Here is a 20,740-nt window from a genome sequence, read left to right as displayed (position 1 = left end):
TGATTTTTGTAAGCCAATCTTACCTCAATAAAGTGGTTTAAATTTTTAAAAATAAAGTGTAAGGAAATACCACCAAAAATCCAGTGATCATGTCATCATAAACATATAATCTGAATCAGTTTTAAGTCCTTCCAACTTCTTTATGGATGGAAATGTGAGTGTTAAGCTGTTGGCAGGAAGGAAGAAACATTTTTGCTGTTTTATGTATTGTTGTTGTTGTTTAGTTGCTAAATTGTGTCCAACTCTTTGCAACCCTGTGGTAACCCTCAAAGACTGCTCTGTGTGTGGAATTTTCCAGGCAAGAATATTGGAAAGGGTTTCCATTTCCTTCTCCAGGGGATCTTCCCAACCCAGGGATCGAACCTCTGTCTCCTGAATCCTCTGCACTGGCAGGCGGATTCTTTACCGCTGTACCACTTGGGAAGCATATGAGTCCAAATTGTGTCTCCTGGGATGTGTCTATCCAGTAGGTAGACCAGTAACACACAGCAAACTGTGTTAATCCTTCTCATGAGGACCTTCAAGAAAAGTAAATACCTATTTTATCTTGTTTTCAGAAATGTAACATCTTTGTAAGCACCTAGAAAGATGATTATCCCAACTTGTAGACAAAAGTAATGTTAGCGATAACAAGTTAAAGATGATATGTCACTTTAGCTTGCTTCTTTAATTAAGAGATATTTTAAGTATCGATTTTACACATCTTCCAGTTTAAAAGCATTGATATTGTTTCTCTAATCTAGTGAAATTTTAGTATCCCATGATGGTTACAATTTTAATGAACTAAAGTAGAAATCAAATCACATTGCAGATGCCAATACATTTATAATCTAAAATTGGATACCCTAAGTGTAGAGAACACAGAAGGAACATGAATTCAAATAAAAGATACATCTGTAAACTTCTAGTATACCTCTGCAGTTTAGACATTTGGAAACATTAGTCAAGTTAATATTCATTTCAGTACAAACTGGCTTTGACCTTGAGCCTCCAGTACACTTCAGGATAGTCTAATTTACTGTATTAACACTAGCCCCAATGGGTATCACATTCATAAGGAACCAGTTTGGCATCCTTTGAAAAGTAAGCAGATAAAAATAAAGAATTTTTTTCAATAGTTAGTACACAGGGCTAGCAGTTGACGTTTATTAATTTCTTTCATTTCTTCCACACTGTGGAATAAAATGCCAAGCATATTGATAATTGTTCAGACAAACCTATGAGTCATATTATCACCACTGCACAGACCCCCTAGAAGCAGAGTAAGAAATTAATAAACACTTGAGGATTTATTGGTGCTTGGGTTATTTATTGGGTTTCCCAATGATTGGCTACACATGGAAGCATCATTCCACAAGAATATTGTAATTTATTAGGTAACTTCTTCACTACCTAAACATTTGAATTCTGCTTCTGTACACAAGAACTGTTTCTTCTACAAATGCAATGCAAGTCCATACAGACATTTGTTCTATAAGCAATATCTCTATTTTAATTAATGCCAGATAGAATATCAGTCACTCTCACATTGAATAATAAACTAATTTAACTACTATTATTTCATCAATTTATTTAGAGTTTGTCTTTGGTCATTAAGTATTTCAAAGTTTTTTCTTACAACATTTTTAATTCATTCAGATAAAATGTGTGCATATACACATGTGATATTGCATAACATTTAGGGTGCTCATGAACCTATTGAAGTTTGTCTGTGGCCTTCTTCACGACTTTAGTTCACAACCTCAGACTTAGTAGACAGGTGGTCTGCATGCATGACCACATTGAGCATAAATCTGAGAAGAATTGCTACCAAAGTATCTTCATATTTCATGAAGAGTTGATATGACTTCCCTGTAACTATTTGAATATTCCATATTTCTTTTTGGTTATCAATGACCCTTTATCAAAATATTTTACTCTGTAGTCTTAATTACTGGGTATTCCACTACCCCACCGCCAGTATCATCGGTCATGTCACATGCGTGGCAGCCCTCAGCGTTGCAGCCCACAAACTAGGCAGCCTCCAAGGTCTCTTTAATGATTCCAGAGAGTTCTCTGGCCGAAGGTTGGTACTGCATCAGTCGGGCAATATTTGCAATCTCATCAAAAACCTTATTTCCATTGAACTTTAAGTTTTTCTGCTTTTTTTTCATTTCTGGGTGGTCCTTGAATGGTTTGATGTTCAGAGAGGGGCAGAGAGTACCACTTCAACCTGGGCCTGCCTGTTCTGAATGGTCAGTTTCACTGTACTCCCAACTTTTCACCAGTTGTCTTGGCCATGTCATCACCCACCTCCTTTGGAGACAGATCCAAGAGAATGACTGTGGCAGCCAGGGTACCTGTGACACTGATTTTCCCACTGGAACACCTCAGGTATACAACTTTAATCTTGTTAGGGTCAAATTTGGGTGGCCTGGCAGAGGCAGCTGGTGTAGGGTAAACCAGATGGGGACCACAGAAGAGGCTTGCACCTTGGCCTTCTCTAATCAAGAAGCTCCTCCCCAATATAACTTTTAAATGTTAATGTTTTGTTGTGGAGGGTGCTCTCGTGAGCAAATACTACAGTAATATGTAATGTAGATATATATCTTCTACATATTTTTGCATTGTTCCAGAACAGGGCCAGCAACCTAGAAAGATGAGAAAACAAACAAAAACACCCAAATGTACATGTAGGCATACATTTCAATAGATGCAAATATAGATTTTGCTTTAAAAAACCAAACTTTGGTTAGATATCACAACTGTATTGTATTTTAGTCTAACACTTTATCACTGTAAGAGCATGTCAAATCTTCACTGAGAATTCATGAACTCTTAATTTAGATACAATCTATACAGACTGGTTAGTTGATTTCCCAGCTGACATTGAATTAGAAAGTGAAGTGTTTGTTGGCAGCAGGGACAGTGACAAACTTAAGAAGTAAATAACAACAACAACAACAAATTCCAGTAAAGAAATAAAATATTTAAGTGCCAGGTCCTTAAGGAGAAGAGTGACTGCCTCAGTAACCTCTGAGAACACTGCTGTAAAATAATGCACGCTTCAAATGATTCTCTGTTCTCTGACCTCAGTTTAAGCGGAAAAGGGGGAAAAGACTATAGATTTTAGCAAGAGTAGCATTAAAGAATGGTCAAGTAACAACTTTTCACCTTTACCATGGTAAATAATACAGATCAAACAACTCAGTCACAGATTATAACAACTGAAGTCAATGTAGTTGTAATATTTTTGTCCAGTTATTTGATGCCAACCGTCCAGGTCCGTGTGGGTACTTGAATTGCATTAAAGGTTTTTCTTCTATTCCTAACGTTCAGTAATTTACTTAGGTTGTTCCCATCTACTGGGATTGTATTTATGAATATTCATGTTTATAGGGAGGAATACACAAGCATATGGGGGATGCCTACTTGGCTGCAGAATTCCCTGTAACCCGTTTCATAGAAATATTCAGTTTGGATCAATTTTGCTTTCTTTTTCTGAGAGAGCACTTTCAGCTGTCTTGCTTGTTGATACCTTTGATTGCTCTTATATAAACAGTAAAGACACTTTGCAGCTATAGTTTTTCCAGGGCTTCTGGGCAGATATGCTTTTAACAGTGTCTTTCAAGTCTTCTTAGGAATGTTTCAGAAATGGTGGGTTAGAGGTTGGTGCAAAAAAAGCCAACAATTTGTAAGGGAAGCGCTGCCAATACAAATAATAGTGTCATGCTTTCAGGTCTGTTTCATGGAGGGCTGAAGTTTGTGTTTCTGTCTACAAGTTTGCTTCCTTATGACCCCCTTTTCTTTTCCCTTTATGCTCTCCTAACTCCAGAAATTATTGTATTTGGCTTAAAATGTGAAAAATGCTCCTTAATATGGGGACACTTTGGCTAATGGACTTAGGTCAAAATAATCGATCCTGAAGACAAGGTAATCCACCCAAATCCAATCTTTATGCTCTTCTTAATTTTATTACATGCTTCACAGACAGTCAAAACTGGGTTCAGAAATGGCAACTATTATGCAGCGTTTAAATCCATTTGCCTCACATAGGTCTGTCTATCAGAAATAAAATATTTCACAAACATGCTTTTATCATCCTCTCCCATCTCTGGCAAAGATAAAAACACAGAGAGAAGAAGAAGAGGGGTTCAAAAAGAATTAATCAATGTAAATATAAGAGCTGTGGCTGATGCCAACATATTAGTGCTCATTCTAATGCAATATGAAGAATAAAACAATAAAAAAGATAATGGTAAATAATTTTAATAGCATAGAAATACACCCTAAAGCCAAATCACATTGTAAAAATAGTAAAATTAGCTTTAATTATGGGTGTGCAATTCTATATTAGTAAAATACCACAAAAGTCCAGCACACTAATATATAAATATAATCATTTCAGAGTCATGGAAAATAGACAGAAAACCATTTTCTTATAGAACATAAAAGTGTAATAAAAAGTTAAAATAGTGGTCTACTTTATTTACCCAGTAAATCGTCACTGCAGGCCTATTGTGTGTGATAGGTGTTGTCCTAGACACCAAATTCAGCAGTGAACCTCTTCCCTTAAGAGTTCATATCCCAAGAGAGGAGGAAGATGATAAATAAAGACACAAAATGTATCCTTGGTTAAATGTTTAAAAGCATTATAGAGAAAAAAGAAGTCAGAAAAAACCCAGAGGGAGGTTTGAAATTTAAAATAAGATAGTAGGACTTCCTGGTGATCCAGTGGTTGAAACTCTGTGCTCCCAATACAGGGGACACAGGATCGATCCCTGGGTGGGGAACTAAGATCCCACATGCTGCTGGTGTAGCAAAATAAAATAAGATGGTGAAGGAAGACCTTATTTAGAAGGGGGCATTGGAGAAATTCTAAAGGGAATAAAGAGTCTAGTCATGAAATTGTCTTAGGCAGGAATATCCACGGTAGAAGCAAGAATGCATTGGCATGTTTCATGAACAGCAGGGCAACCTAGAGTGCCCGGACAAAATGAAGGAGGAGGGAAGTGTGGCAAATGAACTCAGAAGACCCTGAGCGAAGGAAACTGAGAAGGAGCTGCCAGTGAGATTGGAAGAACCAGGAGACGGTGCTGAGGGAAAGCCAAGGGCAGAAAAGTTTTCACAGAGAAACTGTTTTCTGTTTTTCTGATGTTGAAGTAAGACAAGATCCAAGAAACGGGATTTAGCAATGGCTTTGCTGATATCCGGGCTTCCCTGATAGCTCAGTTGATAAAGAATCCGCCTGCAATGCAGGAGACCCCAGTTCAATTCCTAGCTTGGGAAGATCCACTGGAGCAGGAATAGGCTACCCACTCCAGTATTCTTGGGTTTCCCTTGTGGCTCAGTTGGTAAAGAATCTGCCTGCAGTGCGGGAGACCTGGATTCGATCCCTGGATTGGGAAGATCCCTTGGAGAAGGGAGAAGCTACCCACTCTAGTATTCTGGCCTGAAGAATTCCATGGAATGTGCAGTTCATGGGGTTGCAAAGAGTCAGACATGACTGAGCGACTTACACTTTCACTTTGATGATATTGACAAGAAAACCAATAGATGCTGAAGTAAGCGCTGTTGAAATGTTCAACTAAGAGAGCACAAAAAGAGGAAAGTATTTCAAGGAGTTTTGCTTTAAATGCTACTGCTGCATGTGTGCTCAGTTCAGTTCTGTTCAGCTCAGTCGTGTCTGACTCTTTGCAACCCCATGGACTGCAGTACACCAACCTTCCTTGTCCATCACCAACTCCTGGGGTTTATTCAAACTCATGTCCATCAAGTCAATGATGCTGTGCAGCATTCTCATCCTCTGTCATCCCTGTCTCCTCCTGCCTTCAATTTTTCCAAGCATCAGGGTCTTTTTAAATGAGTCATTTCTTCTCATCAGGTGGCCAAAGTGTTAAGAGTTTCAGCTTCAACATCAGTCCTTCCAATGAATATTCAGGTCTGACTTCCTTTAGGATGGACTGGGTGGATCTCCTTGCAGTCCAATGGATTCTCAAGAGTCTTCTCCAACACCACAGTTCAAAAGCATCAATTCTTCAGTGCTCAGCTTTCTTTACAGTTCAACTCTCACATCCATATATGACTACTGGAAAAACCATAGCCTTGACTAGATGAATCTTTGTTGGAATGTCTCTGCTTTTTAATATGCTATCTAGGTTGGTCATAACTTTTCTTCCAAGGAGTAAGCGTCTTTTAATTTCAAGGCTGCAGTCACCATCTGCAGTGATTTTGGGGCCCAGAAAAATAATCTGCCACTGTTTCCACTGTTTCCCCATCTATTTGCCATGAAGTGATGGGACCAGATGCCATGATCTTAATTTTCTGAATGTTGAGCTTTAAGCCAACTTTTTCACTCTCCTCTTTCACTTTCATCAAGAGGCTCTTTAGTTCTTCTTCACTTTCTGCCATAAGGGTGGTGTCATCTGCATATCTGAGGTTATTGATATTTCTCCCGGCAATCTTGATTCCAGCTTGTGCTTCTTCCAGCCCAGTGTTTCTCATGATGTACTCTGCGTATAGGTTAAATAAGCAGGGTGACAATATACAGCCTTGACGTACTCCTTTTCCTATTTGGAACCAGTCTGTTGTTCCATGTCCAGTTCTAACTGTTGCTTCCCAACCTGTGTACAGATTTCTCAAGAGGAAGGTCAGGTGGTCTGGTATTCCCATCTCTCAGAATTTTCCACAGTTTGTCGTGATCCACACAGTCAAAGACTTTGTCATAGTCAATAAAGCAGAAATAGATGTTTTTCTGGAACTCTCTTGCTTTTTTGATGATCCAGCAGATGTTGGCAATTTGATCTCTGGTTCCTCTGCCTTTTCTAAATCCAGCTTGAACATCTGGAAGTTCATGGTTCAAGTATTGTTGAAGCCTGGCTTGGAGAATTTTGAGCATTACTTTACTAGTGTGTGAGATGAGTGCAATTGTGCAGTAGTTTGAGCATTCTTCGGCATTTCCTTTTTTGGGGACTGAAATGAAAACTGACCTTTTCCAGTCCTTTGGCCACTGCTGCGTTTTCCAAATTTGCTGGCCTATTGCATGCAGCACTTTCAGAGTGTCATCTTTTAGGATTTGAAATAGCTCAACTGGAATCCCATCACCTCCACTAGCTTTGTGATGCTTCTTAAGGCCCACTTGACTTCACATTCCAGGATGTCTGGCTCTAGGTGAGTGATCATGATTATCTGGGTCATTAAGATCTTTTTTGTATGGTTCTTCTGTGTATTCTTGCCACCTCTTCTTAATATCTTCTGCTTCTGTTAGGTGCATACCATTTCTGTCCTTTATCGAGCCCATCTTTGCATGAGATGTTCCCTTGGTATCTCTAATTATCTTGAAGAGCATGTGAGCTCAGTTGTGTCGAAACCCATGGACTGTAGCCCACCAGGCTTTTCTGTCCATGGGATTTCCCTGGCAAGAGTACTAGAGTAGGTTGCCATTTCCTCCTTCAGGGGATTTTCTTGACCCATGAATCTAACCTGTGTCTGTTGTGTCTCCTGCATTGGCAGGTGGATTCTTCACCCCTGCGCGACCTGGGAAACCCTTGCTTTAAATGTGAGCAGATAAATAAGAGTTAGAGGGTTTTTGTTGTTGCTGTTGTTTACAATAAAGATACAAAAAAAATACATACAAAAAAGTATGATGTTTTCATTCTGATAGGAATGATCTCGTTGAGACTGAAAAATTGAGGCTTACAGGAAAAATGGGGAGTAACTAACACCAAAGTGGAAGGTGGCTTTAAATAAAGGCATGGTAAGCACATCCAAAATAATAGTCATAACAGCAGAGTGTGTGGACATTACCTATAGTTGAGTGCTGTCAAGGTGGAAATAAAATTCTCTTCTGATGACTACAATTTTCTTAGTTAATAAGGAAGCAAAGTTAAGAGAATGGAAGGGGAATGGGTGTTGGAGAATGAATGGACTACAGAAAGGTAGTATGCTTGCTGGAAAACACTACCGACCCATGTAATATTATTGATCATGAATTTATTTTAATTGGAGGCTAATTATTTTACAATATTGTAGTGGTTTTTGCCATACATCAACATGAATCAGCCACGGATGCAGATGTGTCCCCCGCATCCTGAACCCTGCTCCCACCTCCCTCCCCATCCCATCTCTCTGGGTTGTCACAGTGCACCGGCTTTGAGTGCCCTGCTTCATGCATCGAATTTGCACTGGTCATCTATTTTACATATGGCAATATCCGTGTTTCAATGCTGTTCTCTCAAATCGTCCCACCCTAGCCTTCCACAGAATCTAAAAGTCTGTTCTTTACATCTGTGTCTCTTTTACTGCCTTGCATATAGGATCATCATTACCATCTTTCTAAATCCCATATATATGTGTTAATACACTGTATTGGTATTTCTCTTTCTGACTTACTTTACTCTGTGTAATAGGCTCCAGTTTCATCCACCTCATTAGAACTGACTCAAGTATATTCTTTTTGTAGCTGAGTAATATTCCATTGTGTATATGTACCACACTTCCTTATTCGTTTGTCTGCTAATGGACATCTAGGTTGCTTCCTTGTCCTAGTTATTGTACACAGTGCTGCAGTGAACATTGGGTACATGTGTCTCTTTCAAGTCTGACTTCCTCGATGTGTATGCCTAGCGATGGGATGGCTAGATCATATGGCAGTTCTATTTCCAGATTTTTAAGGAATCTCCACACTGTTGTCCATAGTGGCGGTACCAGTTTGCATTCCCACCAACAGTGTAAGAGGGTTCCCTTTTCTCCACACTTGTTTTTTGTGGACGCTCGTTTCCAGCACTTACTTTTTGTAGACTTTTTGATGGCAGCCATTCTGACTTATGTGAGATGATAACTCATTGTGGTTTTGATTTTCACTTCTCTAATAGTGAGTGATGTTGAGCAACTTTTCATGTGTTTATTAGCCATCTGTATGTCTTCTTTGGAGAAATGTGTGTTTAGTTCTTTGGCCCACTTTTTGATTGAGTTGTTCATTTTTCTGGTATTGAGTTGCATGAGTTACTTGTATATTTTGGAGATTAATTTTTTGTTAGTTGTTTCATTTGATATTATTTTCTCCCATTCTGAAGGCTGCCTTTTCACCTTGCTTATAGTTTCCTTTGATGTGCTAAAGCTTTTATGTTTAATTAGGTCCCATTTGTTTATTTTTGTTTTTATTTCCATTACTCTGGGATGTGGGTCATAGAGGATCTTGCTGTGGTTTATGTCAGAGAGTGTTCTGCCTATGTTTTCCTCTAAGATCTTTATATTTTCTGATCTTACATTTAGATCTATAATCCATTTTGAGTTTATTTTTGTGTATGGTGTTAGAAAGTGTTCTAGTTTCATTCTTTTAAAGGTGGTTGAGCAGTTTTCCCAGCACCACTTGTTAAAGAGATTCTCTTTTCTCCATTGTATATTTTTGCCTCCTTTGTCTAAGATAAGGTGTCCGTAGGTGCGTGGATTTATCTCTGGGCTTTCTGTTTTGCCTGCTGATGTACATCTAGGTTGCTCCTCTGTCCATGGAATTTTCTAGGCAAGAATACTGAAGTAGGTTGCCATTTCCTTCTCAAGGGGATCTTCCCGACCCAGGGATCGAACCCTCATCTCCTGTATCTCCTGCATTGGCAGGCAGATTCTTTACCACCGCACCACCTTATCACTGTTTTTTTAATTCTTCCCTGTTGTGATTTTAATGTTCACTTATGTACAAGAGAATGACATTTCATCTGCTGAATTGTATAAATGCCCAACCAAAAAAATGCTTATTTTAAAAAGAAACCTTTGAAGTATAAGGGATATATACTGAAAATCTTTTCTCCTCTTTGGAGTCTGAGAAAATGAGTGGTCACTAGCTTAATAGAAGGTCTTTTCATCCTATTAGACATCAAAGTTTTGGAGTGTCCAGTGTTTCAGATAAAAACTTTTTTGGCCCAATTGTAGGGATGTTTACAGCTCCTTTCAAAAGTGGAGTCATTCCCAATGTATTTATGATATTTGGGAGAAATATGCCAGTATGTCATTGGTAACTACGTTGTTTAATTATATGTGTTTAAATTTAAGCATTAAGTATTTGAACAGAGACAGACAAGAACCTGAATCCTGGTCTGCCGCCTACTAGCTGTGAGTAAGCTATGTAATCTCATTGACTCTCAACTTTCTAATCTATAAAAAGAAAATAATACCTAAAAATAAATAAATAAATAAATTTAAGCATTCAGTTGGAATGTTAAACCTCTCCTGGTTAGTATTCCCCATTGCATAAAATAACAGGGTAAAAACACACGCTCATTTGAAATGTGATTATTTCACTAGCACACAAGTACTACTCATAAACTACTGCTTTTAAGAAAAGCTATAAAAATATGAGACATATTCATTTGTATTCTCTCAGCATGTGTGTGTGTGTGTGTGTGTGTGTGTGTGTGTGTAGTATAGTAACTATGGAGAAGTTTTGTTCTAGCTTGTGGTGAATTTTGGTCAATAGGGATAGCCAATCTGATCTCAAACCTCACTTCTTCATTAATATACATTGAAACCTCAATCAGAAACATTGCCTCTGTTTCCCTTTGTTAAGGCTGACACAGTCTTCAAGTTGACCTAGGAAACCCTGCTTGTTATTGCAGATACCAGTGGTTTTCAGGATATTCTCAATTTGCCCTGACATTCCTGGCACAAAACTGAAGCGCTATGAAACCAGTATGTGTGTAACCAAATGCTATGTTCAAAGCATTGTGTGATTTTTTCTGAAATATAGGGATGCTTGAATGAACTCAAAGAGTCTGTGACACAAGGAAAAAAAAACCTTTAAATAGTAACTAAGGCATTTTTTTTTCTTATTTCAGCATATAAAAACAAGGGAATGTAATGATTTTAATAATTAAGGATGCAGACTAATGCACACATTTTGCAGCACTAATAAAAACTTCCTGTTATCATCTCTGTTTTTAAGAATGAAGAAGGCATTTCCTTAATGCACTTCAGTGCTTCCCTTGCCAGCTCTGTTCAAGCTCAGAATTTGATAACATTTCCAAATTGTAAAAATAAAAAATAGCATTAAAAATTGATTTAAGTCCAACTTTTCCAAATCAGTTAACCCAAAGGTTAAGTGCTACTGCACTTGACCTAAGAGAGAGTTTGGTCTCTTTTTATAAGACCTGAGTATAAAGAATAAAGACAGCGTTTTTCTTCTTCTCTTTTTTAAAGAAGCCACATGTAATGTTCTCTGAGTTAAGTTTTACCATTCATAATGAATGCAGTCTCGCCATTCAAATGCGACCATAAGTACACAGAAGATAAGAATTTAATTAAATGTAGATTAAAACCAAACAGGAAAACACACTAGCTGATAATTTTATCCCATCCTCTGGCCATATTTTTTATACTTCCTTCTTGTTCTTCTTTGGGCTATAGCTTATCAACATGCCGATAGTACCATAACTCATTACATCTGATGGTGCAGCGGAAATGTGCAGGCTCTGTGCTTGGATTTCCGAGGCACTTAAAATGCAAAGCATGTAAATGTCTCTGTTAAATATACTAGTGTGCTAACACTAGTGAAAAGAAAGTGATTCTGAAAAAAAATCTTTCAACCTCTCACAAGAAGCATTAGTAGCAAATGGAATTTTCAAAGTGGAAACAATTCGTGTTTTCACACATAGATGGTAGGCTTAATATTTTGAGGTTGAGCTCCTTTAATAGTTGGCAAGTTTGACTGCCAATCAACTTGCTTAGATTACTTCAGTGTATGTAGAGTTTGGTCAACATACATTTATATTTCTGTAGGAGAATGATGTTTTTGTTTTTGTTTTTTCCATTGGTGGCCTTAATGGAGTAACCATCTTTGTGCTTGAACATTGCTCTCATTATTCTTATATAAAATCTCCCTAAATTATCTCCTGTTATTTAATCTGAATCTATTGAATTGTTGAGGTAGAGGCCACAAAATCTTAGAGCGACAGAAAGCTTTCGTTACTAAGATGATTCATATATATTGCTATTGCTATTGCTAAGTCACTTCAGTCGTGTCCGACTCTGTGTGACCCCATAGATGGCAGCCCACCAGGCTCCCCCGTCCCTGGGATTCTCCAGGCAAGAACACTGGAGTGGGTTGCCATTTCCTCCTCCAATGCATGAAAGTGGAAAGTGAAAGGGAAGTGGCTCAGTCATGTCCGACTCTTCGAGACCCCATAGACTGCAGCCTTCCAGGCTCCTCCATCCATGGGATTTTCCAGGCAAGAGTACTGGAGTGGGGTGCCATTGCCCTCTCTGATGAACAGAAATAATTTTTAGAAAAAATTAGATAAACTGATTATGCTTAATTATGCTTAATCAGTTTATCTAATTTTTTCTAAAAATTATTTCTGTTCATCGTGGAAATAAGCAATGAAGAGTTTTTTAAAATCAAGGTCATTTTAGAGGAAGACTATAGACCAAATACAATAATTTTTAAATTCAAAGGAGAATACATACTGGATCTGTTAATTAAATGTTAGGCTAAGGTTTAGAATGTCAATGCATTCTTCATTATGCAATCTTGATTTATTAAGCATTAGTAAAGCATAACTGAATCATTTCTGTATTTGCATGGTGTATATCTAAACTAAGAACCCTAAGAAACATAACATACATTTAAAAAAAAAAATAGACATAAAATGCTGTGGGTAATGTCTTTTGAAAGGTAAATAATGGGTGACTTTTTTTGTTCGGCAATGGGTTTTTTGACTCACACAAATGAAGAGGACTTTTCAATTAAAAGCTCTCTGAAAAAATGATTTAGGTTTTTTGGAATTCCCTGGAGATCCAGTATTTGGAACTTGGTGCTCTCACTGCCAGGGCTGAGGTTCAATCCCTGGTCAGAGAACTCAGATCCCACATGCAAGCTGTGTGGCATAGTCAAAAAAAATATATATATTTTAAGATTTAGTTTTCCTTCTTTAATGTAATCTTGAATGTAAACTAGATGGTTTAAAGTACTCAACTGATGGTATCACTTACTTGCATTAATTGTCACATGGTCACTTTGCTCTCAAATTGACATATTAAGATGCATTGACATAGCTGCCAATTTTGCCTTTAGGAATAAATCAAAAGAATTAACTCAGTTTTCAAGATAACAAAAATTTCACCATCTAGGGAAACAATGTTTGATGAAGTGAACCTGTATTTTCTTGCCATTAAATTACTTGGAAAAGTGAGACTGGCAGTATGAACGTGAACTGAAGTGTGGAAACTAGCTGGACAGAGTGGCTTTATCCAGACTGCTATCGATTTTGTTGAGGCATCAGTAGTACCTTCTATCTAAGCATTCATCTTTGGTCCCCTTTTCATAAGTTAATTTCACTGATGACGTTAAGAAGGAACAAAATAAAATTTTGGAATGTAAAACTGAAATGCAAAATGGACGAACGTGTCTGGGGATTTTGCAAAGATATATTAAAAATGCTTCTGTCTGCTAAAAATTTTAAATATAAAAAGAAAACTGACCAAGTAATCTGCATATATCTTTGTAATGTGTAGGAATTAAAATTACTAATCTCTGAGGCACTTAAAAATGATGAAAGATAAGCAAACATCTCCCTGGCATGCCATGAGAGCAGAGAAAATGTTTTTAAACATTAAATCTAATAAATTCTCCCCTTTTATTCAAATATTTAAAGGCAAAAGGAGAAAAATGTTTCCATGAAATTTGCATTACTTCTCCCACAGGCTCCCAGTCCACCTTAGGTTCTTTTCCGTGGGGAAGCTCTAAACCCCACTTGCCTTGCAATATCTTCTTATGTTACATCCTGCTCATGGCTGTGGTTTTCTCCCCTCCAGGACTGCTGCCTCTTCCAGGACAGTCCAGTATAGTGTGCCAAATGACTGGTAGGTCATCACAAGCAAATACTGTCTTTTAAGATGAAAGAGAATGAAAAAGAAGGAGGGAGGGAGGGGGATAGGATGGTAATGGGGAGGAACGGCTGGGGAAGGAAAAAGGAGGGAAAGTCAGAGAGAGGAAGGCAAAAATTGACCTAACCAGGCAAATGCTATCCTCTCTAGTACTTAATCAGGCTGGAAATGATGCCCATTTCAGAAGAACTGAGAATTTCAGCTTAAGGAACAGTTTAGGGAGAAAAATACGGAGGGAACGGTCTGTAAGATTTCTCCTGGGCCACACAGTCTTTGTTATTGCTCAGTCCCTAAGTCCGACTCTTTGCAGCCCCGTGAACTGCAGCACGCCAGGCTCCTCTGTCCTCCACTGTCTCCCAGAGTTTGCTCAGATTCTTGTCCATTGAGTTGGTGATGCTGTCTAACCATCTCATCCTCTGCTGCCCCCTTCTCCATTTACCTTCAATCTTTCCCATCATTAGGATCTTTTCCAGTGAGTCGGCTCTTTGCATCAGATAGCCATAGTATTAGAACTTCAGCATCAGTCCTTCCAATGAATATTCAGGGTTGATTTCCTGGATTGACTGGTTTGATCTCCTTGTAGTCCAAGGGACTCTCAAGAGTCTTCTCTAGTATCACAATTCAAAAGCATCAGTTCTTTTGTTCTCAGCCTTCTCTATGGTCCAGCTCTCACATCTGTATATGACTACTGGAAATCCATAACTTTGACTATAGTGACCTTTGTCAGCAAAGTGATATCTCTGCTTTTTAATACCCTTGGCCACATTAGTGAGTGTTAGTGGCCAAAAATGAGAATGAAAAACGTGTACTTTAATGCTTTGTCAAGGTCAAAACACAGGGAAAAGAATGGGACTGACATTTATTGAATACCTACTGTGTGATGAGAATGCTACTTTACTGTTGATGTTGTTGTCGAGTCGCTAAGTCATGCCTGACTCTTTTGAGACTCCATGGACTGTAGCCCACCAAGCGCCTCTGCTCATTGGATTCTCCAGGCAAAAATAATGGAGTGGGTTGCCATTTCCTTCCCCAGGGGATCTTCCCAACCCAGGAATCAAACCCACGTCTCCTGCATTAGCAGGAAGATTCTTTATTGCTGAGCCACCATGGAAGCTCTATTTTACTGTTATATTTTTAAAAAATCACCATAGACTGCATTATCCACATGCTACAAATGCAGATTCTGAGACTCAGGGAATGTGAGTAACTTACCTCCCATCAAAGAATGGATTCCAGAAGGGTTTACAAGCAGAGCTCTGCAGCCACAGCAATCTGTACTTGTCTCTGCAACAAACTTAATTATTTGAAAAATACCGTTTCATAAATAGTATATTCAATTGTGATTTTTAAATCAATATTGTTCAAGGAAAATGAATTAGATGAGTACAGTAAAATCAGGGAATTATGGAAACAGTGCACATTTCTATATTATGAGTGTTTTGTGTTAGGAAGTTATTTCTGTCACGATTTTACTGAGGTGCTTGAGAAATTAGGGATTTTACTCCATGTAGCATGTGTGTCTATTTTGACAATATATCTTTGGTCGCTACATGTTGAGCTGTTTTCTTAAGGCTGAAATGATCAAGAGTAATTTCACAGTTTGCCTGATTCAGAGGAGCATTGGTAGACCACAACCAATTTTTCCATGAGGGAAATTAGTGAAAAGTATCTTAAAATAAACTCTGACATTTTACTTGTAAATGTAAGAAATCCATTTTGGAAGAAATATACAAGAAGGATTGTCATAAAAATGGGCTTACCCTGGAACAAAGCTGCTAAGAGAGCTGCGATCACTCAGGATATTTTAACTTTACCCTTTCTCTGAGGGAGATCATTTTCTCATCAAGCCCTGAATAACTGAATTATCAATTTAGCATGCAGGCTTTTAAGTGAATACAAGGTAGATTTTTCCTAACAGGTTTGATAATTTCTTCAAGATATTCTCTATGTTAATCAGACGTAAATAGTAGGGAAAAGTGAAGAAGGAAAATGTTTCTCTACCAATAATCATATCATACAGAATTAAACATTTTTATTACACTTCAAAGTAAAACCTGATTTATTTCCACTTTTTCAAACTGTTCTATGACTTCCCAGGAAAACCAAAATGGATTGTAGGAGTCTGCATGGATAGGAAAAATTGCATCTCAAATAATTAAAGTAAAATAATCATAACAGAGACTAGAAGTTGAAATATTATTGAAATATTTCTGGTAATGGATAGTTAAAGTCACCTCCATTGCAGTCAGATTGGAAGTCAGATTGTAACGAATGCATGTTACAGCATTAAACAATAACACATTCTTCCCAGGAAAACTAAAATGACAGGTGTAGCCATTGATGCTTCAAGCATATACTCTGACCTCAAGACTCACAATCTGCTACAGTCTGTAGAGCACATACTGTGGAGTCAGAATTATGCTGAGAGAAAGAACTAGAAATGTCGTATAGGAGCTTCATCTTCTTTACTGCAAAATATGTATTTCAGTGTCTTATGGAGATAACATTTTAAAAATAAAATGGAAATGAACATCTCCCTGACTGCTTGCTTCTCTTCCTCATTTTCTTAAGCACAAAGGAGGTTTATGAGCGATGGAAGCTATATTTATATAGCCTTTTAAATGAATGATGCTGTGCTATTTGACCTTAGGTAGATTGTTTAAAAAAAAAAAGTTCTTCAGCCAAGTGTCTCTTAGTTATATTTGAAACTGGATTCTCACTGCATTTTTTATTTAAATAGTTTGCCTTAATGATCAGAGCTCATAGATTTCAGAATTATGCAAAAGATGAAAATAAAACTAGCATTAGTCGAATTCATATTTCTGCAATTCATCCGTTATTACATTTTGTAGTTCTCTGCAGATCATTACTTTGTGCTTGGTTTTTCTCCTGTTTCCAATTTTGTCTAATTCGCAGTCACAATTTCTACATTATAACCCACTGAAGATTTTATTTTTCTTTCATTTCAGTAACCATTATTTGAATCATAAAAAAATGCATTACTGTATTCATAATGTACTGCTCATGTGACAGTTTTTGAACTTTAATATTCTTTTCTGTAACGTGCTGGCTTAGCAGCCTATAAAAGAGACATATTGTTTGTAATGTTTCTTACCCACAACAAATGGTGTGATTCGGGGGTTTATGAAATGGCAGTAGTTTTCTAAATTTGTGATTCTTCTGTGTTCCGTCGTCAAGAACAGTTGTACATCTGCTCAGCACAGACTTCCCAAGACTATGAACTTTAATTGAGGAAAAATAATGAGGGTTCAGGGACTACTGATACGGAGTTGGTTGCAAAGCAGGTGCCCCGCTGCCAGATCAATGGATTATTTACTCCTTTGTCATAAACAGGAAACAGTTGTTTGTGGTGACTACACGCATATTTTGCAGCCCCTGTACATATTCTCCTTCCTTGTCAACGCAGAACATTCTACATAGTGCTTAGCTGATGATTTAACATAACTATATGGAATAAGCAAACAACACTTGTTCTGTTTTAATAATTAACCACCTTGTTTGTAAAAGAACTTCAGGAGTGATTTCAAGAACACGCAAAGTCATATGTGCTTCCAGCCCTTACCTCTCAACTCATATTGTTATAGTCATAAACTCTCTATATAATTGTCCAAATATTTTTCTGCCTCTCTTTATAGACATTTGAAAGTAGAAAATCTTTTTCTCCCCGTAAATACACAGGGAGATCTAAAATACAAATTGTAGTTTTAGAAATTTCATTAGGACCCCTAACAGTTTGTATAGGTTTTTCAAACCACTGGAGTAGAATTTCTCAGGATATAATTGGGAGGTTGAGGCGGGGCAGGGAGGCAGAGCTCAGAATCCTTTTCTGAGTGTGTAAAAAAAAGTACATTGGGCTTTCTGTAGGCATCTGGTTTCTGACTGTGTTGGATCTATCTCCGACACACCTGAGCAGGACCAACCTAAGAAGCGAGGGTCACCCAAAGGGGGCGTGTTCCTCTCTCAGCTCTCCTCATTAGCAAACCAAACGAAGGGCTGTGGGATGCCTGGAATTAGCTGCAATTTCCACCATGACAAGTGACTTTTTGTGTTACATAATGATATGCTGGGAATTTAAATCCTAGGTTCTAGAGATCAGTGGTTTAAATTCTAATGATGGGTTTTGTAGCGCTGATGCCTGACTTTTCACACTTGGAGGTTGGGGAGCCATAGAAACCACACCAGAAACTTTATACACAGAGCCCACCCATGGACAGCTCCTCTGAACCCTCAGACAGTTCACGCAAGTCTCATCGCTCAACTAGAAATGTTATAATAGAAACTGTCCTTGGAAATAGTCTTCATTTTTATTATTAAATTTCTCTTAATTCCTTTTGCAATTGGGATTACTACCGGAATTCTGAATTATGTTGAAAAGAACTGCTACCGGAGAAGACCAAATTTTTGTGAAAGGAAAAAACACTTGGATTTCTAAAGTGTCAATGATTAAAGCTAAATACATTAAATAATAAGTAACTTTACATTTAACCAAAGTATGATGTTGGACAATCTGATTAATCTGCCTCAAATTTTGAAGACACTTTGGTAGAAAAATAAAATCTTTTTTTTTTTTGTTAACCATATGTTAATTGCTACATGATATAATAATGTAACAATGCATCTTTTCTACCACAAAGTGGGACAAAAATTTCATTAAAAGTGGAAATAAAAATAATACTTCAATTATTTATACCAAATAATTGCTGATAGTTAAATGTGACATTTTTTACGTGAACATAGGATTTTGTACTGATGTTTCTGCAAATGTTTATACTCGGAATGGGTCTTGTAACAGTGTTAGCATTTCTAGTATGCTATTACATATCTTAACAATACTTATGCTTAGGTTTTTAATTCGTGCTTGCTAAGTACTATAGGCAAATATTCACTGCCTGATATTTTCCCCTATTACTAATTAACTATCATAAATACAGTCATCATGATCATGTTGAATCTCCCATCAGTACTGTAGGAATAAAGTACAAATGAAATTCACCTTTGTTTTCCACTGGGGTGAGTGGGGGATTGTTAGGTTAGAGTCAACAAAATTTCCTTTGACTCCAAAAACAAGAATGAGAATCAGGGCAAATTACACTTATGAACAATTAGGGATGTGGTTGCTTTATTTCTGTTGATAAGAAGGCTTAAATTAAGACATAGTTGAATTATTTAATTTAAAAGCAAATATTCAGCTATAAATCTATATTTAACAGGCTTTATAAAGAATTTCTTCTGTCTACACTCTTGAAAATATGTAGTGTCAGACATCGAATTATTCCTTCCTAAGCGTGTGCTTTATTCTAGACAGCAGGAAGTAGTACATTCAGGCTCGGAAGCTCTGTCATATCATGCAGGGAGGAAAAGTTTGAGATGAAGTGACATCAATGAAAATTCTCTGAATAAAAGACATCAGGAGCAAAGTCTTTGTCTAGGACCCCTGATCTCTAGAGATGAATATTGTACCTGAATTTCTTGTTCTGTGACCTGCTGTTCTCAGTGGAATCTAATTTTTCAAAAAGAATGTAAGAAATCTGAATTGTAAGAGAAAAGAGGTAGTGACTAATTTTTTTCTATCGATGAAGGTAAAGCATGTGATTCCCCCCACCCCTTTTTAACACAGATGTGTCTGAGGGATAACAGAGAACAAAACCTGGACATGATTTGTAAGCCCAAACATGATTGTTGCAAAATTGGCCCTGGCTGTAGAAGATTTAAGTAGCTCTTGTTAGGAGGATTTTCGTAGTGGATGACAAGTCTGCCATAGCTACAGACCTTAAGTGTGTCTGCTTTCCTTCATTTTGTGATGGTCAGGGGAAATTTTGTGTGTGGTGTGTGTGTGTGTGTATATGTTCAGGTATAGTAATTGTAACAGCAGAAGCAGGGAAGGCTAACTCCATTTTCAGGAAGATATTTAGCAAAATGAAAATGTGGCAAAATGCTGAAACCATTATTGTCTTGAAAATGAAACTTGATTTTTCTAGGAAATAAAAAGCATATAAGAAAAGCATTTGAGAGTCTTCATAATGACTTTATTGACATAGTAAAAAATTATTTTCCAACTGAAGTTTTGAGCCTACAATAAAACCTTTATGTCAAAAATTACCCTTATGCAAGGAGATTAAAGCATACTGCAAGCCTTTTAGAAATGCCATTTTCAGAATACCTTCTGATGATTATTGGTCTCTTTTTTCTGTAAAGTTCTATGGAGAATATAGTTTAATTAGCTTCCACTTGATACTACTTCATACACACTGCCCAACTCTGACCCAATGTCTGATCGTATAGAATACATTACAAAAGAACTGGTCATTTGAGTACTTTAATATAGCTTTGCATTAATGTCAGGCATCATTTAGACAAGGCACTGAAAGTGTTATTTTAATGACTGAAGTGTGTTGGGTAGAAGAGGCTTAATCTTTATAGGAAGAACAATTTCAATTAGCTCTAAAATATTAATTTGTTGTTACAACTATACACTCTAATGTTATTTGGCTACAAAATGTCTTATGAATAATACATTGCTAGAATCTACTTGTTCTTATGATGTAACTAATACTGATAATTTTATAACTGTCATGAGTCGGTTAAAATAAAAAAAAATTTTTTTAAACTAGATCACTTTTAATATTGAAGGCTTTTTCTACACCCTCTTTCCCCAAAGTCATCTGTAAGGCTATAAATAAAATATACAATCTCTGGCTGGTAAAATATTGAATAGGTTTTAAACATGATATGGCTATCTGTCTTAAAATTTTAGGGGCATTTTTATTTGTTTACATGGTGAGTATAAGATATTCTCCTTGGAAACAATTTGTCTCACTGTGGAAAGTATGAAAATATGAAAACAAAAATAACTACATACCTTAAT

General features: G+C 37.2%; 1 protein-coding gene and 1 pseudogene across 2 annotated transcripts in view; one reads left to right on the top strand and one right to left on the bottom strand.

The window, feature by feature from the left end:
* ZFPM2 (zinc finger protein, FOG family member 2) overlaps positions 1–20,740 on the top strand; it is a 523,941-nt gene that overhangs the window by 447,850 nt on the left and 55,351 nt on the right. The window lies entirely within an intron of this gene.
* The window catches only part of LOC109568160 (large ribosomal subunit protein uL11-like), a 59,749-nt pseudogene continuing 40,922 nt past the window's right edge, over positions 1,914–20,740 (bottom strand).

Source organism: Bos indicus, chromosome 14 (genome assembly GCF_029378745.1).
Source record: "Bos indicus isolate NIAB-ARS_2022 breed Sahiwal x Tharparkar chromosome 14, NIAB-ARS_B.indTharparkar_mat_pri_1.0, whole genome shotgun sequence".
Taxonomy (NCBI): Eukaryota; Metazoa; Chordata; class Mammalia; order Artiodactyla; family Bovidae; genus Bos; species Bos indicus.
Note: the sequence above shows the minus strand (reverse complement) of the source record. Positions and strands in the feature narration are given on the sequence as shown.